We start from the raw sequence: 24,176 nt of genomic DNA, 5'->3' as shown, positions 1-24,176 counted from the left end.
CTTCCACAACAATGGTGGCTAATTAGATATGCAAATGAGGATCACCCACTCCATCGGCCACTTGCCACTGCTCCTACCAGCCGCCCGCCAGCCACTCCCGCCAGCCACCCCATCCATGCTGCTGTGGGTGCCAGTGTCTCACCACACTGTGAAATCAGACCAGAGACGGACACTGTCTGTAAACACTCATATCGGAAACGCTCCTCTGGGATGCTGGGCCCACCAGAGCCGTGTGCCGCTGCCATCTGCCTGCTCCGTGGACATCTTCCCATAGCAGAGCGCGTGCCGAGCCAGACTGTGACTAGACAGCCCCTCTCTGGGCACCCAGGGGCTACATCTACACTGCAGGCATCTTGCTCAAGAACGGCCGTTCTTGTGCAAAAACTTGAGGAGAATCTACACTGCACGCGCGTTCTTGAGCAATTAAATTTACGGCAAAACGTAGGAAAAGAGGGCTTCCTGGGCAAGAGTTATTCATCTCCCCATGAGGAATAAACCCTCTTGTGCAAGAGCTCTTGCACAAGAAGGTAGTATGAATGGGCAACAGGGTTTTTTTTGCAAGAAATCCCTATGGCTAAAATGGCCATCAGAGATTTCTTGCACAAGAGAGTGTGCATACTGCCACGGACATTCTTGTGCAAAAGCACATGGCAGTGTGCACGTGCTCTTGCACAAGACATTTTGCACAAGAACTCTTGCACAAAACAGTTCTTGTGTAAGAAGCCTGCAGGGTAGATGTAGCCAGGGGGTGTTTGGGTTTGTTACCAGCACTGAGCTTTGTACAACAGCCCACGGAACATTGTGAAAAGTCAAAACCTTCCAGTCCTGGGTGTCCCTGGCCAGCCTGCGAGTGGCACAAAGGTTCCTGGCAGTGACAGCTTTGGGTAATTGGTAAGAAATCCCAATAAATCAGATGAGGTGGCCGAGTGGTTAAGGTGGTGGACTGCTAATCTATTGTGCCCTGCATGCAGGGGTTCAAATCCCATTCTCATCAGGTGTTTGCAGCCCTTCCTCTTGCTTCTCCCAGATCTCTCTTCAGTTCAGTGGCAGCCCCTCCTGTACCCCTGCCTGCCCCAGCCCCTCCCACTGCAGCCTGGGGAAAGGGGAAATCTCCACAGAGACACTCCCAGCTGGGACCCTCAATCCCTTCTGCCCTCAAGGGGAAGCCTCACAAAGGAGATTCCAGGCAGCCAGGCCATGGGGGTCTCTGAGATGCCCCAGCCCTGTAGCCTGTCCCACCTGGCTGTTGTCATGGACCCTCTGTGAGGTCACTGCCTCCCAGCCAATGAGCTGAGGTGCTGAAAAAGTTCCTTGTGATGTCACTGCTGCCTTGCAGGCTCATGTCCTGCCCCTGGCCAGCCACTTGGCATGTGTGAGCTGCTCCCCCTCTGCCCTGTCACTTAGCTATTTCAAAATAAGGCCTGTGTAGCTGCGCCACTGCTGCTAGTTTGAACTAGCCCCTCCCTGGGGCCATTCTGAGTTATTCTTCCCAGGGCTCTAAATCGAGACAGCTCATCCACAATGGGGAGCCTGGCTCAGACTATTCTGAGGTTTCCCTGCAGTGTAGACGTGCTAGTTCGAAATAAGCTATTTTGGAATCATCATTCAGGACTTAGAAACCTGCAATGTGAGTTCATATCTCAATGGGATCTCCTGGGGTGCACTTGTTGGTGTGAGGTTTTTCACACTGCAAGCTTTTTGCACAAGAATGGCCGTTCTTATGCAAAAACTAGCGGAGTGTTTACCCTGCATGTGCATTCTTGCACAAGAAAATATACAGTAAACCATTAGAAAAGATGGCTTCTTGCACAAGAGTTATTCCTCTCCCCATAACGAATAAGCCCTCTTGCACAAGAAGGCAGTGTGCACAGGCAAGAGGGATTTCTTGCGCCAGAAACCCCTATGGCTAGAGCTTTCTTACACAAGAGAGTGTCCACAATTCTCTTTATAAGGAGATACACCATCTCATAGAGCTGGAAGGAGCCTTGAGAGGTCAGGTAGTTCTGTCCTTGCACTTATGGAAGCTCCAAGAACCATCCTTGGCAGATATGCCCCAGATAACTAAATGGTTATCTCAAGGATTGAATTCATAACCCTGAGCTTAGCAAACTAACGTTCAAATAACTGAGCTATCCTGCCTTGCTTTTAGGGCTAAAGCACACAGCCGTGTGGATGAGCTCTTGCACAAGAACTCTTGCCCAAAACCGTTCTTGGTCAAGAACCCTGCAGTGTAGACGGAGCCTAAAGTTTTTCATATTTTTTTGTTTTAAAAATATTTCAAACAATTGTTCAATGTGCCCCAGGCCTGGAATTGTGCTGCAGCTGCCTCCCTTGCTATGGTCGCTGGCTCCATGTGCACTGGCCTTCTGTCTGGGTGCTGGCAGGGGGTGGGAGGTGGCGGGTACCAATGGGTAACAGGTGCCAAGGCGCATACAGAGACGCCAGCGCCTGCATCTCTGCAAGTGACCTCACTGTGCACAGCTCAGCTTTTAGCAAACACTCTCCTCCTGTCTGCGCCTAACACCAGTGTCACTGTCTGCTCCTGAGGGGTCCTGTCTGGGGGGAAATGGCAGTTCCAGGGGACACTTGCCCAGTGTTGAAACATCTCACAGGTAACATGGCAAAGAGGAAGCCAAATAGACTCTACACCTACCAGGAAACATCACAACTGTCAACCCAGGTGGGACTTGAATCCATAATCCCTGGTTTAAGAAGCCATTGCTTTGTCCATTAAGCTGCTGGGGCACACTAAAGAGAACAGAGACAGAAATTCCCTCTTCCAAATGCACATTCCTCAATTTTTAGGTGCCAGATTCAAGCCGTTGGAAGGAGCCAGAAACACAGGGGGGGCTGATCACACCCCTCTGAAAACCAGCGCTTAGGAGGCATCTCCAGCTGCCCCCAAAGTGTGGGTCACCCCACACTAGCCATGGGTGAAACTCAACACGTTGACATCTCGTCTCCATCACAAAGCCAGGGGCTTGTTCCCACAGCTGCAGCCTCAGCAGGGAGTCGCACTGGCGCTCACTGCTCGTGGGGAAGGGAGCAGGTCCCACAGGATCTGGGGCTGGTGGGGAATGGGCAGTTGTCACTGAAGGGGAAGGATAAAACGCAGCCACGTTGCTGAGGGCAGGGAGAGAGGCTGGGGCTGGGCTGGTGGTGCCATGGGACATCCCTGGGGGAGCTCTGCAATGTGACCCTGGCTCCCAAGGCAGCAAGTGCAGAATCCCCCTTGGCGAGCGCAGGAGGCTCCGACCGGCCTGGTTTAAATCCGTCTGATGGGCTGGACAACCCCGATGCTGGAGTGTCAGAGCCCCTGTCAACCAGCCTGTGTTTGTCCCCTCCCTCACCAGGCAGGGCAGGGCCCACGCTCCCAGCAGGGAGTTACAGGCACGTCTCTCGCACCCAGAGCACTGGGACGACCATGGAGAAGGACTCACTGGCCCATGTGTGGTACCCAGGGACTTACAGTGGGAGTCAGAGCCCTGCCTGGCCAGTGCCAGTCACCTCTGCACCCGCTCCAGGTTTCTGGTTTCCTTCTCCCTAACCAGCCACCCTGAACCAGCAGTTCCATGGGTGGCCAGGGGAGGCCTCTTCTGTGTCCCAGAAGGACATAGGAAAAGGTGAACAAAGGCCACAGCAAGGCACCACTGGGAGTTGAACCCAGGACCGCCTGTTTACAAGACAGGTGCTTTAGCCAGCTAAGCCATGGTGCCCTCTGCAGTCCAGTACCTAAAACTGTTCTATTCTATGGTCCCAGACAACACCTTTGACTCCCAAAGTGCAGCCAATCCCCATTTCCCTCCAGCCCTGGCAGTGTCTGGCTCCCTGGGAACAGAAAGCTACAGCTCAGTGGGCAGAGGCTCTAACATGCACATCTCCCCCAGCCACTGGGACTGTAGAGTTGGCCTTGAGATTTAGAATTGCTGGGGGAAGGGAAAAGTGCAGCAAACACTAATCGTCTGGACTGTAAGCCCTTGGGTCTCACAGTTTGGGTTGGCGACCCCAGGTGGGGGCCTGGCCTCCTTGGGTCTGTCCCTTCCTGAGGGCACAGAATTAAGGGAGAATTCCTTTGTCCTATAGCAATCCGAATTGGCCAGCGAGCAAGTCACAATTTTTTTGTTCTCATATAAGTACAGGAGAATGGTCTCTTACAGTAATGATGGCCAAGTGGTTAACGAGTTGGCTTAAAAATCCAAAAGCTTTTCCCTGTGCAGGGTTGAATCTTGCTCACACTGAGGCCTGTGTTTTGGTCACACCCCTAACAAGGACAACAAGCTTGACTGCCAGCTGTTTGCACATCTGGACCCAGAAATATCCTGAGCCTTGGTTCTGTCGGCCAGTTTCTTTTCAGCTCACTGCAAACTGCCTCCCAGCTGTAGGTGAGGCTGAGTGTGCATGAAACCAGCGGTGCCTGACCAATGTGTCTGCTTTTCCTACCATCCATTCATCTGTACCTGGAGTCGGCTTCCTTTAGTTGAACTTTGCCTTGTCCCCACAGCAGGAAGCCAAAGGGAGCAAAGAGCAGAAGTGCAGGATGCTGGTGGGTGCCCTCTGGGTTTGATTTAGTGAGTCTTAGTTTGACTGGCTGAATCAAGTTCCAGAAGATTGATCACGGCAATTCCTCTCCAGCTGGACGTGGTTCTTGTTCTTCTGTACAGAACAGCCAATGGGCATTCAGATCTCAGCCTTGCTCAGTTGATGGGAATAGAAACCAGACACCCAGCAGGTTTGAACTGGTTTCAGTTGAGGGACCCGTCTGCCTGGTTTACATGCATTGGCACAAGAACACATGAGGGGTTTGCTGACATTTTAAGAATCCCTGTACAATAGAAATCCATGACTGACACACCTGGAGGTGCAAATGTTTCACTTAGGATAATCAACTTTTTAAGGGGGCACTTGAGATTGAACAATCGGCCTCTACAATCGGCACTCAAACACTACCACTGAGTACACCTGACAGTGGTTGTACTTTTCAGCCCAGTGTTGGGAACTTAGCACCTGGCAGCACTGGTGCCTGCAGGAGCAGATTGTCATCCTGAAGCAGGAAGACCAGGAACTCCCCCCAATACTTCTCTAGACCCTTTGCTCCCAACACAGGGTGGGGGGCCTGTGCGCCTCTGAAGGAGTGACCCACATCATATCCCCAGCATTTCTGCCCTTCATGGATGGACCTTTGGGGGAGGCCCAGACGCTCCATCCTCTCACTCAACTCCTATCACACACTGGAGCAGGGCAGCCCCCAACGGTAGGGCTGAGCCATGGGGTGCTGGGCAAGGGGCAGAGGCTGCAGGAGCTGAGAGTTTCCCTAGAGCCCAGGGACCCATAACGAGGCATCCACTTCTGGTCTTTGACTAATAACCAAGAAGTTCTGCTTTACCCAAACAACACAGGCACCCTCTCGCCTCTGGCTAGCCTCATGGCAGATGTAGGATTTTCCCAGAAACTTTGCAGGCAGGCATTGGTGGTATAGTGGTGAGCATAGCTGCCTTCCAAGTAGTTGACCTGGGTTCAATTCCCAGCTAATGCAATGTAAAGAGGGAGCATCAAAGCTTCTTGCTGAGCTTTTATTTGAACCCTGAAAAAACAGGCACAAATGGGTTCTGCAGCTGTGGGCTGCCTCTCACCGCTCTTCATCCTCTCCGAGAGCGTGCACAGTAATGTGGTTCCTCCCTCACATACCCCTGCGGCAATTCCTTGACCTTGGCTCTGACTTGGTAGGATGCGGGGGTAGGAGGGAGGTGGCCTTTCTTTGCTAGACCATTGGCCATTTGGCCAAAAATGTCGGCATTCCTCCGCATGGACTGCAGGGCCTGCAGAGACTCCTCCTGGGACCACAGCTCCAAGAGGGTCTTTATCTGTGGCCCAGACCATGACAGTGCCTGGCGTTTGCTGCCCCTTGCTTGATTTGATTCCCAGCCAATGCAAGGTGGGAAGGGAACAGGTGACCTCCTGGGGGAGAACTTATTTAACCCTGAACAACAGGCACAAGTGGGTCCCACAGCCAAAGGCTCCCTCTCACTGCTTTTCGTGGGGAGCAGCTCAAACAAAACTAATTTGGCTGTTGTGGGGTCTGCATGGGGCTTGTACCCGTAACCTGGGCATTATTAGCATCAAGCTCTAAACTGCTGAGCCAGCAGGCCCAAAGGTGGCCCCACAACAGAGGGAAGAGAAGAGTTTCCCTGCTATTGGGGAAAGCAGGCCAGGCCAAGGCCCTTTTAGCCCCTGGGTCTGTGCAGGCTGGAGCTTCCTCTTACCAGTTTTCTGGCCTATTTCCTGAAAAGCTCACAGTCTTGTGCCTATTTCTGTTTCCCTGTCCATAGCAGGCAGCTAAAGGAGGCAGAGAACAGTCACCAAAACAAACATATCTGTGGCCAGCACAGGGCTTGAACCCAAGACCTTGGTATTACTAGCTTCATGCACTAACCAACTTTACTAGCCAGCCAACCAAACACAGCGCACAAATAGCCCTTTTAGAAAGGCATGTCCGGCAGCTGAAGGGCTGTCTCTGCAGCTGCCAATGGCTCTTCTCTGACAGGGCCACTAGCGACTCACTGTGATGTGGGCTGGCTAGTCCAGCTGGTTTGACATATGGTCAAGATGGCTGCTGGCTGGCATGGTGCACTGAGACCCAGGGCAAAGAGGCAGCTGGAATCTCTTGCTATCAGCATCTTACCTCCCAGCTTCTTCCCTGTCAGCAGCAGCCACAGCCCCTTTCAGGCCCTGGGACAGCCCAGCAGTTCCATGGGTGGCCAGGGGAGGCCTCTTCTGTGTCCCAGAAGGACCTGGGAAAATGTGAGCAAAGGAAGCAACAAGGCACCACTGGGAGTTGAACCCAAGCTCTTGTGTTTAGAAGAAGCAAGCTAACCCATGGTGCCCCGCTCAAGTTGTTGGGGGAAACTGCTCTGTGGTCCCAGACAACACCTTTGACTCCCAAAGTGCAGCAATTTCCTTCCAGCCCTGGCTGTGTCTGCAGCTGAGCTGCACAAAGGAAGATACAAGATCTCTGGGGGGGTCTTTGCCGGATGAACGTGCCTGAGGAAAGAAGCTGGAAGCGCAACAGACACACAAAAGGGGACGTGGGACAGTTTGAGTCACACACAAGGTTAGGGGTGCAGCTCAGCCAGGGACCTTATCCACTCACAGAGTTTCACAGCTTCTCTACGCCCCGAACCCCACCAGGCAAACTGCCCCATGGACCTTGCCCGCACCATGCTCAGGGCCTGTGGATTTTCTGTCCTTTTTCCAGACCAAATAACTAGCCCCCTACCCACCCCACTGCTCTGGAGTCTCTACCTCTCATGGTCCTTCTCATCCTCAGACTCCTCTTTGTCTCCAGACAGACCCTGCTCTGCTATAGCCACCTCCCTCTAGCTGTCACTCCTGGGCCTTCTAGAGTAAAATGTGCCCCTTCATTCTGACTTTGAATACCTGGGGTTTCAGCAACCAGATCCGCACCTAACTCCAGCATTAGCTAGTGAGGGGTCTGGACAGCTTCTGCAGAGAAGGAGACAGTAACTGCAGAGCATCCTTGCCAACCATTTCAGAGAAATGCAAAATCCTTGTTAATGAAAGGAAACTATCACCCCAGGTGGGACTAGAACCCACAATCCCTGATTTAGGAGGCCAGTGCCTTGTACATTAGGTCACTGTGGCACACAGCAAAGACTTCCAGGGAAAGAAATTCACCCTTCTAAATGGCCCTTCTTCAACTTTTAGCTCCTAATGAAGCCCCTTTGAAGAAGCCAGATACACAGGAAGAGCTGATCACACCCCTCTGAAAATCAGCTTTTGACTTGGCAGCTGGCTCCAAGTCATGGGCCTTGACAGCTCGTCTCCCTCCCGAAACCAGGGAAGTGTCTCCCACCGCTGCAGCCTCCTGAGGCTCTATGGCCCTGTCTGTACTGCAGGGACAGCAACACTCACAGCCCCACAGGAGGGCCCCTGGCCTAGCAATGTGGCCCCCTGAGCAGCCTCTGATGTTCCCTGCTTGAGCCCCAGAACCAGCCCTGAGTGACGGGGCAGAGGGAGAGCAGCTCACACATGCCAAGGGGCTGGCCAGGGGCAGGTCATAAGCCTGCCAGGCAGCAGTGACATCACAAGGAACTTTTACAGCACCTCAGCTCATTGGCTGGGAGGCAGTGACCTCACAGAGCAACCTTGGCAACAGCTAGGTGGGACAGGGGCAATTTCAGAGACCCCCATGGCCTGGCTGCCTGGAATCTCCTTTGTGAGGTTTCGCCTTCAACTCACCTCTAAGGCAGCCTCAGACCAGAGTACCCAGGACTCCTCTGCATGACCATTGAAATGGTTTGCTGTGTGAATTCTGTGGGTCAGGTGACGTCAGGCCTGGGCACTGAGATTATTTACCAGTTTTCCTGGCCTAGAGTTACTTAGAGCTGTGATGGCCGAGTGGTTAAGGTGCTGGATTTGAAATCCAATAGGGTTTCCCTGTGCAGGTTCAAATCCTGCTCACAGTGAGGCGTGTGTTTTGGCCACAAGCCTTTCTAGGGCAATATGGTACCCAAACCCTGAGAAGAATATGCCTGTTCCATGCTTGTCTTGCCTTCCTGGGCAGTGTATGATGACATGCAGCCTGGCTGCCAAACATCCCAGACAGAGAGTCACAGGCCACTGAGGTCTGCTGGCTGCCGTCAAAGTAGCTCGGTTAGGCGAGCATTAGACTGAAGGTCTGAAAATCCCTGGTTCAATCCCTGTCTTTGGAACATGTAGCAGGGATCTCTTTGCTAACCTCCAGTTATTCTTGTGGTTGATCGTCATGTCAGGGTTTTCAGCCACAGCTTGGCACTGACAAATCATCTTAATCTGATTAGCGCCCTCCCCCTCCATCTCTTCCAGAGAGGCCTGCTTGTTGCAGGCAAAGCAGCTCATTTGGGAGAGCATTAGACTGAAGATCAGACCACTAAGACTTAGAAACACCAACTCACCAAGGGGATTGAGCCCAACAACTTAATGCTATTAGCACCAAACGCTAAGTGGCTGAAGGAACCAGCCCACAGCAAAGGGAGTCGCTAGTGGCCCTTTCAGAGGAGAGCCAGAGGCAGCTGCAGGGATGCTGTGGACTCTGGAGGGAGATGGGTGGCCTATAATGAACGTCTAATTGCAGGGCAGTGCTCACTTTGCATGTGGGATCGGTATCCTCATTCTTCAGGGCATCTTCCTTTTTTCACAGGCAGAGCCAGCCAGGAGGCTAAGGGACTTGTAACCCCTTCCCCGTCAGACACAGAGAGGAGATGTGGGCTCATCTAGCAGGTGGGGTTCTTTGGCAGAAGGAAAAGCTTATTGGATTTCTACGCTGCAGTGCTCAGTAGGTACCAGGCTAGTCTAGTAAAGGCTGTAGGTTCAAATTGCACGAGAGTCACTTTAGCATCTGCTCCCACAGAACAGGCCACCCCATGAGTCTGGGAACAAGGAAAGACACAGAGGGCTGGTCACCAGGGCCCACAAGTCTCTGTGTGAGGGGGCTGTGTGCTCACAGATAAGCAAGCCAGTGAAAATGGGGGTGGAGCAAACATACGGCCTCTGGAGGAGATCTTCTGGAAATGCTTATTTTGAAAGAGAACGTCTACACAGCAAATGTGCATTGAAAAACTGAGCTGCTTTTTGGAATGATAATGTCCACATTGATGGGCGCTGTCTTGAATTTCAGTTGTGATTACTGTGGCTGGAGTGGCCACCAGGGCACCTGTGCTATTTCCCAAAGGCCTCTTCTTTGCAAAGAACTCCCCCTTCCGTGTCCACATTTGCCTTTCCCCGAAAACGCTTCTTTAGAAAAATGGCTTCTTCCTCAGAGAAAGAGGTTTGCCGCCATCAGAAAACCCGTCAGTTCTCTTGATTGTCAGTGGCCCCTCTGCCAGCGATCTAATGGGGACGTGCTCAGTGTAGATTTGGAGCCCCAGGAAATGATTTTTAGTGGCTCTGGGGAGGAGTGTGTTTGAAATAGCAGCAGTGGAGCGTCCACACTATGGATATTTCATGTCACTGGCTCAGGGGTTCCGCGCCTCAGTGCGCTGCAGAGAAAGCCCTTGTGTGTTAAAGGGCCTCAGGGAGCTCAGAGCAGGATTCTAGTCCCATTGATCCCCTCAACACTCAATCCCAGCCCCAAGCACCTCCCCCCATATCACTAATCCTGTGTCCTAACTTCTGTACCCTTGCACATCCTCACCTCTGCCCTGATACCCTCACCACTCTCACACGCTCCCCAAATCCCTGCCTTGAGCCTCCCACACTCCAATCCACACTTTAATTTCTTACAGGTACTGTCCTATCACAACCCCTCCCCCAACTTCCTGCCTTGAACCTCCCCCCTGGCCCAAGGGGTGGTGCCCAATAAAACAGTCCCTGTAAGAAATGTGTCACTTTCACCCCTGGGAGCAGCTCAGCCATGCAAAGGGGCTGCCTGGGGCAGGACATTAGCCCTGGAGGGCAGGGGTGGGTGTGGCAGTGACATCACAAGGGCCTTTTGCAGCCCCTCAGCTTATTGGCTAAAGGAGGTTGGGAAGTGATGACCTCACAGAGAGTCCATGACAATGGCCAGGTGGGACAGGCTGCAGGGCAGCGGAAAACTCAGAGACTTTGCTGCAAGGAGTCTCAGAGCCCCCCATGGCTTTGCTGCAGGGAGTCTCCTTCTGGAGAGCTGCCCTTGAGACCAGAGAGAGAATGAGTGTGAGGAGAAGCCTCGTTGGAGCCTTCTCCTTTCCCTCCACTAGCTGACCTAGAAGACAGACGTTCCTGTGGAGAAGGTAAGAGCTTCCAAGAGGGGTCCTATAGCCAGAGTAGGGGAATTAGCTCAAGTGGTAGAGCGCTTCTTTAGCATGCAAGAATCAGTGGGATCAATACCCACATTCTCCATTAATGGGAACAGTCCCTGTTTTTCTTCTCACAGGTAGAGCCAGCCAGGGGGCTAAATGTGTCCAATAGCCCCTCCCTCTTCCTACTTTGTCTCCCCAAAGGCCAGCCATGCTGGGGGAGGAAGCTGCTGGGACTCAGCCTCCCATTGCCTGGCAGTGACAGAAGCAGTGGAGACAGGCCCCAAGGGGCAGAGTTGCCTCCTGGAAAAGTGCCGGCTACACAGGGGAGAGGCAGCGGCTCCCTCCACATGGTCTCTAGCTGGCTCTCTGGGGGTGGGGCCTTGGCTGCTTCCTTGCTGGCCTAACAAGAGAGCTCTTTGCCCTGCCTCCATGATCCTCCTCACAAAGCTGATTGGGTGGCTGAGAATGCCACTCAAGGGCACAATCGCTCAGCTCCCTGGCATGCACTGAGTGATGGAGCAGACTGATGGGAGGTGTCGGTGGAGCAGGTCACCAGCCCGGCCCCTGAGCTCCGCCTGTGCGGGAGGCAGCCAGGCAGAAGTCAGAGCAGGGCAGGACGGGAAAGGGGCGAGTCAGAGAACAGAGACAGGGCAGCAGTAAAGAACATCCACAAACCCAGCCTAACTGCTTGTCTGGCTGCCATGCGAACCACGACTCCATCCACTGCCAGCCCCCAGTGCTTTCCCCACCGGGCTAGTGCTGTGTGTGCCACAGGGCTTCCTGTAGCACTGCCCATGCAGGAGAGGAGAGGGGCAGTTAGAGTCACCTAGCTCTGCCCCTTCTGAGAATGGCAAGTACTGTCTTAGCAGTGAGGGAGAGGTGGGAAGGAGCCTGAAGTAACCTCTTGGATCACAGCTGCTGTAACATGTGGTAATGAGGTGAGGAAAATGACTAGGAAGTGGTCCTGTGAAACTTCAGGCTGGTTTCCCTGACTGGGAATTGAACATAGACCACAGCAGTGAAAGTGCTGGATCCTAAACAGTAGACCACCAGGGACAACTGAAGCAACCTACTTTGTTCACATACACTAGCCTTTCACAGGCCATTTTCTGTCCACTTCAGGATGCAGGGGGCGGAGGGGAGGGTCTATTCTCCCTTGCCCAGAGGGGACAAGAACAGCCAAACAGAACATCAAAGCAACCAGACTGGGCCATGCCAGTTGTCCAACTAGCCCAGGATCCTGTTTCAGGACAGCAGACAATTTCATTCTCCCAAGGGAATCCTCAGTAAAGACAATTATTACATGATCCCTCCCATCGCTCATTCCCAGCTTCTGGAATACACCAGCTAGGGACACCTGCCCTGTCCATCCTGGTTAAATGCCATTCATTGTGGCCCCCGGGCCTTCCAAGGTTGAGTAGCTCTGCATTAAGGATTCTTATTAATGTCAAGAATGTCAAGCAATGTAAAGTCAGAGTGTGATGGAAGTGGAAAGGAAAATATTGCCAATAGAAAGAAATTTCACCAAGGGGGCACTTGGATTTGAACCAAGGAACCACTTGATCTGCAGTCAAACACTCTGCCACTGAGCTACACCCCCATGAAAACAAGCATCTGCAACCAGTCTTGGGAACTGGGCAGGGAACACGAGGCTTTCATGTAACACATATCTCAGATGGGATGGACCCTCACTGACCCCAGATTGTGACTGGTCCTAACAAGGGATTTGCCCTGAAAGCAGCGGAGATGCGGCAGGACAGAGAGTCCTGAGCAATGAAGGGGATGGAGAGAAGCCAGGAGAACAGAGGCCAACCTGAGAGCTGAGAGACTCAGGCGCCACTTTGGGTCTCAGCTGTAGGTACCATGGTGTAAGGAGCATTGCGGGAATAAAAGTTGGGGCAGCAGGAAAGGGGCTGGCCCCTCAGAACCAAGGAGCCGGTGGAAGAAGATGGGAGTGAATCCTGATACTTCTCATGCACAAAGGTAGCACTTTTCCAATGGAGCTAATTCTGCCCCACCTGCAACCTGTCTCCAGTGCTCCAGCCACTGCCTGGCCCAGGAGAGCTGGAGTCCAGCAGCTCTCTGCCCCAACGTGGCTGGCTTTTGGGGAGAGCAAGTACAAAGCAGAGGGAGAGGGGGGCTACTGGAGCCACTTAGCCCCCTGGCTGGCTCTGCCGATAAAAAGAAGAATTGGGATTTCTTCCTTAATTGGAGAATGCAGACACCAATCCCATTACCACTCACATGCATAGAAAGCGCTCTACCACTTGAGCTGATTCCTCTGCTATACCAGAAGGGGCCTTCTTGGAGGCACTTCCCTTCTCCACAGAGACGTCTGTCTTCTAGGTCAGTTAGTCATGGGAAAGGAGAAGGCTCCAAAAATGCCTCAAGGGCAACTCTCAAGGAGACTCCCTGCAGCAATGGGGGGTGGGGTCTCTGAGATGGCCCCTGCCCTGTAGCCTGTCCCACCTGGCCATTGTCATGGACTCTCTGTGAGGTCACCGCCTCCCAACCTCCGTTAGCCAATAAGCTATGGGGATGCAAAAGGCCCTTGTAATGTCTCTGCCACACCCACCCCTGCCCTCCAGGGCTAATGTCCTGCCCCAGGCAGCCCCTTTGCATGGCTGAGCTGCTCCCAGGGGTGAAAGTGACACATTTCTTACAGGGACTGTTCTATTGGGCACCACCCCTTGGGCGGGGGGAGGCAGGGAGTTACAGGCACATCGCTTGCTCCCAGAGCACTGGGACGACCATAGAGCAGGACTCAGTGGCCAGTTTGCGGTACCCAGGGGTTCAGAGTGGGAGTCAGAGCCCTGTCTTGCTAGTGCCTGTCACAGCAACCTTTTCACCAGTTCCAGCCTTGTGGTTTCCTTCTTCCCAACGTTCCTCTCCAATCAGCCTTTTCCTGAACCAGCAGTTTCGTGGGTGATCAGGGGAGGCCTCTTCTGTGTCCCAGAAGGACATAGGAAAATGTGAGCAAAGACTACAACAAGGCATCAAGGGGAGTTGAATCCAGGATTTCCCATATATGAGGAAGGTGTTTTAGCCAGATGAGCCATGGTGCCCTACTTAGCTAGCTTTATATCCACATCCAGGGAATCGGTCCCATTTTTCGGATCACTTTCCAAAAAAATGGGCATGTTTTTTCAGAAGGCCCGTATTCCTCATTTTATTAGGAATAAGGGCTCTTCCGAAAGAGGAGGTTTTCCCCACCTTTGGGCCCGTGTAGATGGGCCAAATGTCGGAAAAGCCTCTTCTGAAAAAAGAAAAGTGTCTCTAAAACTGTTCGAATTTATGGTTGCAGATAACATCTTTAAATTCCAAAGTGCAGCCATTCCCCATTTCCCTCCAGCCTTCCAGGGTCTCAAGGCCTGTGCAGCCCAAGAAATGTGATTGGAAACTGGTACCCAGAATCTTATTGTCAATTGAGTGCAGGGCTCTGAAAACATGGACTCAAGGCAACCAGCTTGTGCTAAGGGTGGGCTCTAGGGAAAAGGCTCTTCTTCAAGCCAGAGTCAAAGCAGCAACCTAACAATGACTTACCAAGCACACACTACACCTTTCCACACGACCAGCTGAGCTAGTCAAGGTGTGTTGAGTCAATTTCCCTCAGCCTAGAGCCAGCGCAGGGAGTAGAACAGGTTTCTTCACCTTTCTCAGAAGCAGGGAACACACATTCTCTGAGGCCCAGTCCTGAGACTCCCTCCCTTTAGCGCCAGGGAGCACTAGGCAGAGCCTGGCAGCTGCTGGGAACAGACGTGAAAACATCAGCAAGAAACACAAACTCAGCCCCCTGCATCTCTAGCCAGGCTGGTAGGTTCCATGGCCGCAGCACATCCCAGCCTCCTGCTGAGCCAGCCAGACAAGACACCAAGCACCACTGGGCATTAGACACCCACCAGGAGGCACGAAATTCTCTTTTCACCATCCTGAGGACAAGGAGGCTAAAGCACATGGAATGGGAGGGTTTTGCAGCAACCAGCCAACAAAGGTCCCAATGAAATTTGAACTCAGATTGCAGGATTCAGAGTTCTGAATGCTGCCCCTACACCATGGGACCAACAGCAAGCCCTTAATGTGGAGAAGCCCAGGGGCAAACTGGAGTTAGGGGAAGCAGGAGGGAGGAAGAGCCCCGTCTACACAGCTACTTTTTGTGCAAAAATGGACCCTAATTAATTATGCAACTAAAGCATGGCAATATCCTAATCAGCGCTTCATTTCCATACGCTTTTGTGGAAGAGAGGTGCAGTATAGAGATAGCCTAGGACCTAGGTGGTAGAGAGCCATGGAGTGACATAGACTCAGGACAAATCCCTGGGCTGCAATCCTTATTTGCACCAATTAAAAATAATACACCAGTTCAGACGTGATTTCTAAGCCCTCACACAAGGAAAATAATAAAACCGGATGGACTCTCTAGACTACTCCCTACTTGCACGTCAAGATATCTATTTCTAGTACTGCGTGGCCTAATGGATAAGGCATTTGACTTTGGATCAGAAGATTGAGGGGGTCGTCCCCCTTCACAGTAGTATTTTGTGTGCTTGGGATCCTGCTACCTTGTGCCTGTAACAATATGGTTTTTCTATAGTCCTCTTGCAAGGCTTGTAACTATTTGGTGAGCCTAAACTAAACTAAACCTTCTTCTGTAGCCAGACTGAAGAGCGGCAGCAATGAGCTGTAAAGTATAGAGTCACATTCAATCTAAATGATATTTAAATAGCGTCACACTAGACCGTGAGGAGGGGGTCCGATCCTAATGACACCCACTGTCACCAAGTAAGAAACAGATCTCAGGATGGGTAGAGAAAACTTAGTTAACAGCATTTTGTCTGGCAAAAAACTGCTTATCGATAGTTGTGTTTGTGCAATCGGCATTCTATGATTCTTGTCCTCACTTTCCTATTGTTTGTCTGTATGATCGCTTTCTGGATTGTAACTGTTTCTGTCTGCTGTATAATTAATTTTGGTGGGGGAAAATCAAAGGTGGTGGAGTATGATTGGTTAGGTAAATCATAATAGTATGTTAGCTTTGGTTAGTAAAATCATATTAAAAGAATTCGTTAAGCAGGACTCAATTTTCACTCTATAAACTGGGGTCCAAGAAGGAGACCAGGGAGAAGAAGGAAAAGAGGAAAAGAGAAGAGGAAGAAGGAGGAAAAGGGAAAGGAAGGAAGAAAGACCTGGAAGCAGAACTCACCTCCAAGCCAGCCTCAGACCAGAGTTTCTAGGACTCTCTGCATGACCGTTGAAATGGTTTGCTGTGTGAATTCTGTGGGTCAGGTGATGTCAGGCCTGGGCACTGAGATTATTTTCCAGTTTCCCGGGCGTGCTTTTTCTCATAACTGTGATGGCCAATTGGTTAAGGCGTTGGACTAGAACTCCAATAGGGTTTCCCTGTGCAGGTTCAAATCCTGCTCACAGCGAGGCCTGAGTTTTGGCCACACCCCTTCCTAGGGCAACATGGTACCCAAACTCTGAGAAAAACATGCCTGTCCCATCAGAAGGGGCACCTGCAGAAGGCAACAGAGGCTACAAAAGCAGGAGAGAACATGGATTGCAGGGTCTTGCCTAACAATAGGAAAACCAGTCTGGCTTTCAGCAGAGCCACCTCCCCATGGACACTGCCAGGGGGCCAAGCAGCTCCAGTGGCCACTTGCTCTCCCCAAAAGCCGGCCCTGGTTGGGGAGAAAGATGCTGGGCACAGCAGCCTCCCTTCACCTGGCAGAAGTGATGGAGACAGGCCCAGGGGGCCATGGAGTTCATGTGGGGAACAGAGACTGGGCAGCACAAAAGAACACCCGTGAATGTCAGTGAGAGGCAGAGGTGGCAAAGTGGCAGCAGCATATTTCACCGTAAGAGACCTACAGCTGGTGTCTTGCTCTCCTGCCGTCCCTCCATCAGCTTCATCTCAGGACTCTCCATCCTGCCCCAGCTCTGCTGCTTTCAGGGCAAATCCCTTGTTAGGACCAGTCACAATCTGGCGAACAGTGAGGATCTGTCCTACCTGATGTGTGTGGGCTACAAAAGCCTCTTGTTCCCTTCTCAGCTCCTAACAGTGCAAACATCAGGGAGTGTAGCTCAGTGGTAGAGTGTTTGACTACAAATTATATGAGCGTTACTTCAAATCCAACTGACCATTCAATGGAAACATTTATTTCTCCAATTCCATTGCATTCTAGGTTTCTATTTTTTGGATTCTTTAAATCAGGGGTCTCCAAACTACGGCCCGCGGGCCGGATGCGGCCCGCGAGGCCCTCTCATCCGGCCCGTGGAGACTGTGACGGGGAAGAAACTCCCCGCACTAACAGCCCCTCCCCTGGAGAAGCGCCGAGCGGCGCAGCGCCGCGGAGCTGGGGCGGGGAAGAAACTCCCCACACTGTCAGCCCCTCCCCCGGAGAAGCGCCGAGCGGCGCAGCGCAGCGGAGCCCAGGGGAAAGCCCACGGGGAGGGGAGCGAGGGCGCACAGCCGCAGGCGCGGCAGGCGAGGAAGGCGGCAGGACCCAGGAGGAGAAGGGGCAGGGACGCCAGGGTAAGCGGCACGCCCCGTGCGTGCCGGCTCAAAAGGGGGAGGGGCCGGAAGGACAGGGGCGGCCGGCACTCACTTTCTTTTGGGCAGGCAGCCAGGAGAGGGAAGCCGGAGGAGCCAGCGGGACGGAGGAGGGACTCTGGACCCGCGCAGCCCTTGCCCTGGGCAGCGAGACTCGCCCTGCCGGGGGTGCGGGGGATCGGAGCCGCCAACGGACGGCCACACGCCCTGCAGACCGACGGCCGAGCCCGGGCTCTGCGCGTCCCTCACAGCAAAAGGGGTTGGGACTTGGCGTGGACAATTGCTCCCTATTGGCCAGTGCGTTCTTATCCTATTGGCTAGCTCTCTCATGAGGTCACTAGTGGGCTGGGCTCTATTTTGGCATCCAGGAAACAATTTCACCATTCACACTAATACAGGTGTTCATGTGTAGTGTATCAATGTGTTATTAAATAATAACTGAATAAAATAATATTAAATAAATAATTAAAAACAACATCCATGTTTTGATTGTTTTTTATTTGGACCTCAAGTGTGTAGTCGGCCCCCGAACTGCTGTTTGATAGTTAATGCGGCCCTCGGGCTGAAAAGTTTGGAGACCCCTGCTTTAAATGAATGAATACTACCCCTTACTGCTCTCCTGTGCCAATGCACATAAACGAGGCAAACCCGTCCCTCGGCTGGAGCCAGCTCAAACCCGCTGTGGGTCTGGTTTCTGTTTCCATCCATTCAACAAGGGTGTGATTTGGAAGCCCAATGGCAGGTCCCTGGTCTCCATGGGCTGTGCTGTGCAGAAGAACAAGAACCACACCCAGCTGGGGAGGAACGGCCTAGTGTGTATTGCAATTGGTGGAGGAGTTGCCCAAATCTACCGGAGATGGGCAGGAGCCTGTTACAAACATACAGTAAACACCGTTATCACACTGCCTGGTGCACATTCCTACCTTCCTTTGTGCACACAACATACATGGGGCTCTAATTACTGGCCACCTGCCTTTCACACAGATCATTGATCCTTGTGACTTTCAGGTGCATTCATACGGCAGCTGTTTAAACATAATGTGCTTCTATTGCATGATCAGCACCAGAATCTCCACCTATGTCTACCCTACGAATTTTCTCAGCAAAAAAGGTGCTAATGAGAGGCTCATTTGCATGAGTCATGATCTTATTTGCATATTTTCTAGCAAACTGATTTTGCACTGGGGTAGTTGTGCAAAAACAAGCAGCATGGAAGTTTTCTTTTTGTGCAAAACCCCCTTTTTCTGCAAGATCAGGATACCTCTTTTGGGGGGGCATAAGAATCTTGTGAAAAATGGGGGCTTTGTGCAAAAAAAATGTTCACACTGCTTGTTTTTGCACAACAATCCCCATTGGAAGAAAATCTACAAACGAGATCGTGACTCGTGCAATTGAGTCCCTCATTAACATATTTTTTAAGGAGAAAACTTCTAGTGTAGATGTAGCCTCTGTGAGTCACCAGCAGTGGGGCTGTTAGTGTCGGCATCTAACTAATTGCACCATTAGGCCATGTCTTCACTCAGGTGGAGGTCTAGCTAAGCCTCACTAAATCAAACCCCTAGGGCACCTCCTGCTCTTTGCTACTATCCTACTCCCACTGTGAGGGCACCACCAAGCTCAGCTGAAGGTAAAACCAACTCCAGATACATGTTGAAGAATGGTGGGAAGAAAAAACACATTGACCTGGCAACAAGGCACCACTGGGAGTTGAACCCAGGATCTCCTGCTTACAAAGCAGCTGCTTTAGCCAACTAAGCCATGGTGCCCTCCTTGAAAGCAACCCTAAAACTGTTCTACTTTGTGGTGCCAGACACCCCCTTCCCATTCCACAGTGCAGCCGTTCCCCATTCCCCTCCAGCTCTTACCATGACTCAAGGCCTGCGCAGCCCAAGACATTTGACTGGCAGCTGGTACCCAAAACCTTTTTGTCAATTGTAGCACCAGGCCCCAAAGGGACAGACCCAAGGCAGCCGCCTGGTCCTAAGGCCGGGCCTGCAGCCAGGGGGAGGGAGAAGAATCTCTCCTTTCAGCTGGAGTTGAATCAGCCACCTAAGGGCACTTGCCGAGCACTCGCTACAGGCCTCTGCTCTGCCAGCTGAGCTATGGAAGGTGCCTGGGGCAGGCTGCATTGCCCAGGTCGGCCCTTCCATGAGTGCTAGGGCAAGAGCCCCCCGAAGGGGACGGCCTCCCAGGGGAGGGGCAGAGGAACCCAGCAGCACAGGGGTGTCACAGGCGCTTCACCCGCAGAAGGACCCTTGAGTGACACCAGGCAGAAACGCCGCGTCTCGCTCCCTGCAGCTCCCCTTGCTGCCCTGGCAGGCGCTGCCCCTTCTCCCACCGGCCTGGGCCTGGCCTCCCTCCCCCGCCCGGCACCACAGAAAGCCCCTTGGCGTGAGCCTGGGCAAGCTTAGGCCCTGGGCTCTGGGGCCAGCCCCCCTGTGGGTCAGAGCCCCCTATCCACAGTGCTACTCCAGGGGGCCAAGTTCCAGGGCCTCCTAATCCCAGGGCCTGGGAGGCTGGAGGCCTTTGCCCTGGAGCCTCAGAGCTCCCTCAGTGCCACGTGTCAGGAGGGGGAATCTCCCGCAGGGCCGGTGCGATGTAGGAACCTCTCCCAGGGCAGTGCCCCCAGCCCAGTCCCTGCCCCTTGCGGGGGCAGGTAAGAGATACCCCCTCCCCTCCCCCAGAGAGCAGCCCCCTGGGCTGTAGGGGGAGGATCTGGCCCAGGGCTGCTCCCAGCAGAGGTGGCTTCGATCCCAGCCTGGGTCCAGGGAAACTGCTCCCAGCACGTGCGAGGTTGGGGGAGCGAACAGATCAGTATTTGCAGATATCTACACTTATTTGCATAATGCATATGTAGATATTTCAGGGCTCGGCAATTAGGGCAATCTCTCTGCCCGTGAGTAGATTTTAGCCCGGTGCGGCGCTCAGTGCAGTCTGCGCATGCGCAGTGATATTTAAATAAAATGTTACTGGTCTGGCAAAGGTTTGTGAATGGGTTTGTCTGTCCATGGTGTAAACACAAAGGCTGGAAACACTGGCCTGATCCCTGGGGGCTGGCCGAATGCAAGGCAGGGAAAACACTGGGTGAAGGGGGGGGGGGATATTTTCCCCTCCAGGCCTTTGTCCCTCTGAATTCCTGGGGACGTTAGGTTTTGTCTTGTTTGGTTTCCCTTTTCCCTGCTTCCCTCCTCGCTGTGAGGAGGGGTCAGCTCTCGCCCTCGCGGTGGGAAGCCCTGGTACAGAGATCGGATGGGCAGATGCTCTGAGAGCGAGTCCCTGGGCTGTTTGGGGAGAGAACTTTCTCATGTGTGCTTTTTCCAGCAGCACCATGATGGCCGAGTGATTAAGGTGTTGGACTTAAAGTTCCGATGGATGTTTATCTGTGTGGGTTCAAACCCCACTCCTGGTAACTTCCCTTCTTTGGAGAGACATTGATTGGGATGGTGTTTAGCCCTGCTGTGAGACAGGGCCCTGGACTTTGTCTCCAAAGGTCCTGTGGGCTATATCTGCACTGGTGGGTTCTTGTGCAAGATCACATCCATGCTGCTGTGTTTCTGTGCAAGAGCATCCATGGCAGTGTGGACACTCTCTTGTGCAAGAAACCCCTGTCCTGAGCTCTTGTGCAAGAAGACTTACACCTGCTAGAAAAGAGAAGAGCTCTTGTGCAAGAAGCCCTTTCTTACTACACTTTACTATAAAACTTCTTGCACAAGAGCGAGTGGGCAGTGTGGCCCTTCTTGTGCAATAACCTACCAGTGTAGACACAGCCCACCAGTGTAGACACAGTGTTCCAGTTCTAGTCCCAGTTCTGATTGGCTGAGCAGCGGCCAGTCACAGGGAGGAGACTCAGGACTTTGTTGTTCTCCTTAAGTCCCAGCAAATGAGCCAGAACCAATCGACTGCTCAGGGAATTGTTCTGCTTCTCGCCAGTGCTTGTCTCTGAGCAGCTCCTGAGTCTCTCTGTGTCCCGGTGCTTCTAACCCACTGGCTGAGCCATCCCTAGGCTGGGCTGTGGGGCTGTAGCTCCTTTGAGACACTTTATTCTGATCAGTCAGGATGTAAACTCCACATTAAGGGGCAGTTTCAGCATCAGGCTTCTGGGTCCTGTTCTTCAATCCTCACGCCACTCAGCCTCCCACCCCCAGCCTCTTCCAGCACAGCCTGCCCCACCCTCCCCCCCACAGGGCCTCCACAGGGGCCTCTGTCCCAGGGAGAATGGGGAGCTGCTACCCCCGGCACCCACCCACCCTGCTGCTGCTCCCACCAGAGCAGAGGATTCACCCGGTATCCCCGTTCTGTTCTGAAATTTGATTTGTCCTTTTCATATGTGTTCGGTTTTTCTAAGTGTATCCTTTGCTATATATGGTTGTGACAATTTTCTTCCACTATTTGATCTGAGGAAGTGGGTCTGGCCCACGAAAGCTCATCATCTAATAAACCATCTTGTTAGTCTTTAAAGTGCTACATAGTCCTGTATTTTGTTGCAGCTTAAAAGTCCAACATGCTTTCCATTGCACCACGGAGCCTGATATCTCCACTCTCTGCTTTGCAGCATGGCGATTGCTGGTGGCAAAGAAAGGGGAGCCAGGTCGGTCTCTTTTGGGAGAGCAGGTAGGAAGAGGGAGGGGGCCACTGAGCCCCTGACAGTGAAAATAAGGAATAAGATCTGAGCTGCAGTTGGAGAATGTGGGCATCGATCCCACTGCCTCTCGCATACTAAGCAAGCGCTCTACCACTTGAGCTAACTCCCCTGCTGCATTTACAGAGGCCTTCTTGGAGGCTCTTTCCTTCTCCACGGCGACGTCTGTCATCTACGTCAGTTAGTCGTGGGAAAGGAAAAGGCTCCGAAAAGGCCTCAAGGGCAACTCTCAAGGAGACTCCCTGCAGCAAAGCCATGGGGGGGCTCTGAGATGGCCCCTGCCCTGCAGCCTGTCCCACCTGGCCATTGTCATGGACTCTCTGTGAGGTCACCACCTCCCAACCTCCTTTAGCCAATAAGCTGAGGGGCTGCAAAAGGCCCTTGTGATGTCACTGCCACACCCACCCCTGCCCTCCAGGGCTAATGTCCTGCCCCAGGCAGCCCCTTTGCATGGCTGAGCTGCTCCCAGGGGTGAAAGTGACACATTTCTCACAGGGAGTCCTGGGAGATGAAGCAGCTGGAGGGAGCCAGGAGAGCAGAGGCCAGCCTGAGAGCTGAGAGTCAGAGGTGCCCACTGCACTGTCACACCACAGGTCCCATGGTGTAAGGGGCAGCACTCAGGACTCTGAATCCTGCAATCTGAGTTCAAATCTCAGTGGGACCTACTAAGACTCAGGAGGTTGTTACAAGGTTCAGGTGTTTTGGTTTCTATCACCTGAGGTTCAATAAAGAGAGTTTTGTTCCTCTTGCTGGGTGTCTGAGGCCACTGGAGCTCCATCTCCAGACTGAGCAGGCAGGCGGGAAGGGCCTGATGCCATCACAGCTGCAGGGCAGGTCACCCACCTGGCCCCTGAGCTCAGCCCGTGCTGGAGGCAGCCAGACAGTGTGAGCGGGCCAGAGGGAGGATTGGGGGAAGGGCCCTGAGTCCTGGCTCCCAGCCACGCACCTTGGCAGAAAGACCAACGGCCCCTGCACAAAGTGCATTGTGGGAATAAGAGTTGGGGCAGCAGGAAAGGGGCCGGCCCCTCAGTACCAGGGCACGGGCAGGAGATGACGGGAGTGAATCCTGCTACCTCTGCCATGGCTTGGCCCAGGAGGGCTGGGGTCTTGCAGCTTTTCACCCCAGCTTTGTGGGAGGCCAAGTAGGAAGGGGCCTCTGGAGGTTCATAGCCCCCTGGCCTGCTGTGTCTGTGAAAAGGGGGGAAGAGGACACATACCTCTCACTGGGGAACAGGGCGCATGGATCCCACTCGTTCCTGCAGAAAATGAAACAGGCTGAGCATTTTGCAGAGAACAGGCCAGAGCCCTTCTCCTGTCCCTGGAGAGATGGAAATGGGGCCGTTCCTTGTGGGGAAAGAAGTGGGTGTGTCGGGAGTGGGGATCGAGTTCAAACCTCTCCACAGACCAGAACCCCACATTAGGGGCAAGAAAGAGCCTTGAGTCAGGCAGTGGAGAACACTTGGCTCCTGTTATGCTGTGACGGGATAGTAGGAAATGTTTCACAGAGAGCCTGGCTAGCTTAGTTGGTAGAGCATGAGACTCTTAATCTCAGGGTCATGGGTTCAAGCCCCATGCTGGGCAGTGCCCTTCCTTAACTCCCTTTCTCAGCCTGTGAGCAATTGGCTCTCAGTTTTCATCAGGGTTTTAGAAAGAAAAAGTCTAGTCTTGGGGTCCAGCTTTAGTAGAACCAGAGAGAGAACCAACTGCAATTTCCATCTTCTGAGGGGAAGGGAAGAGGATTTTCTTCTCCTCAGTTCTAGCCACATCAGCCCAGGGGGGAGAAAAAATAACCCTCCGCCCGCTGATTGTCCCCCGTCAGCTTCTGGCGCAAGAGCCTCCTCCACAACAATGGTGGCTCATTAGATATGCAAATGAGGCTCACCCTCTCCCTTGGCCACTTGCCGCTGCTCCTACCGACCGCCCGCCAGCCACTCCCTCCAGCCACCCCATCTATGCTGCTGTGGGTGCCAGTGTCTCACCACACTGTGAAATCAGACCAGAGATGGACACTGTCAGTCAACACTCATATCGGAAACGCTCCTCTGGATGCTGGGCCCACCAGAGCCGTGTGCCGCTGCCATCTGCCTGCTCCGTGGACGTCTTCCCATTGCAGAGCGCGCGCCGAGTCAGACTGTGACTAGACAGCCCCTTTCTGGGCTCCCAGGGACTACGTCTACACTGCAGGCTTCTTGCTCAAGAATGGCCGTTCTTG

The 24,176-nt window shown here is 53.1% G+C and overlaps 8 non-coding genes across 8 annotated transcripts; 4 read left to right on the top strand and 4 right to left on the bottom strand.

Annotated features, from left to right (window-relative positions):
- Window positions 1-3,642: 3,642 nt before the first annotated feature.
- TRNAT-UGU (transfer RNA threonine (anticodon UGU)) lies at window positions 3,643-3,716 on the bottom strand. Its single transcript has one exon. It is a non-coding gene; the product is annotated as a tRNA-Thr (tRNA).
- Window positions 3,717-5,461: 1,745 nt separating this feature from the next.
- TRNAG-UCC (transfer RNA glycine (anticodon UCC)) lies at window positions 5,462-5,533 on the top strand. The gene has a single exon. It is a non-coding gene; the product is annotated as a tRNA-Gly (tRNA).
- Window positions 5,534-8,401: 2,868 nt separating this feature from the next.
- TRNAS-UGA (transfer RNA serine (anticodon UGA)) lies at window positions 8,402-8,483 on the top strand. The gene has a single exon. It is a non-coding gene; the product is annotated as a tRNA-Ser (tRNA).
- A 3,819-nt stretch (window positions 8,484-12,302) lies between these two features.
- Window positions 12,303-12,375, bottom strand: TRNAC-GCA (transfer RNA cysteine (anticodon GCA)). The gene has a single exon. It is a non-coding gene; the product is annotated as a tRNA-Cys (tRNA).
- A 6,642-nt stretch (window positions 12,376-19,017) lies between these two features.
- TRNAT-UGU (transfer RNA threonine (anticodon UGU)) lies at window positions 19,018-19,091 on the bottom strand. The gene has a single exon. It is a non-coding gene; the product is annotated as a tRNA-Thr (tRNA).
- A 2,912-nt stretch (window positions 19,092-22,003) lies between these two features.
- On the bottom strand, window positions 22,004-22,076 carry TRNAT-AGU (transfer RNA threonine (anticodon AGU)). The gene has a single exon. It is a non-coding gene; the product is annotated as a tRNA-Thr (tRNA).
- A 480-nt stretch (window positions 22,077-22,556) lies between these two features.
- TRNAQ-CUG (transfer RNA glutamine (anticodon CUG)) lies at window positions 22,557-22,628 on the top strand. The gene has a single exon. It is a non-coding gene; the product is annotated as a tRNA-Gln (tRNA).
- An 844-nt stretch (window positions 22,629-23,472) lies between these two features.
- TRNAK-CUU (transfer RNA lysine (anticodon CUU)) lies at window positions 23,473-23,545 on the top strand. The gene has a single exon. It is a non-coding gene; the product is annotated as a tRNA-Lys (tRNA).
- Window positions 23,546-24,176: the final 631 nt, after the last annotated feature.

Source organism: Pelodiscus sinensis, chromosome 19 (genome assembly GCF_052426305.1).
Source record: "Pelodiscus sinensis isolate ZL-2025 chromosome 19, ASM5242630v1, whole genome shotgun sequence".
NCBI lineage: Eukaryota > Metazoa > Chordata > Testudines > Trionychidae > Pelodiscus > Pelodiscus sinensis.
The sequence above is the reverse complement of the archived record's forward strand: the minus strand, read 5'-3'. Positions and strand labels throughout refer to the sequence as shown.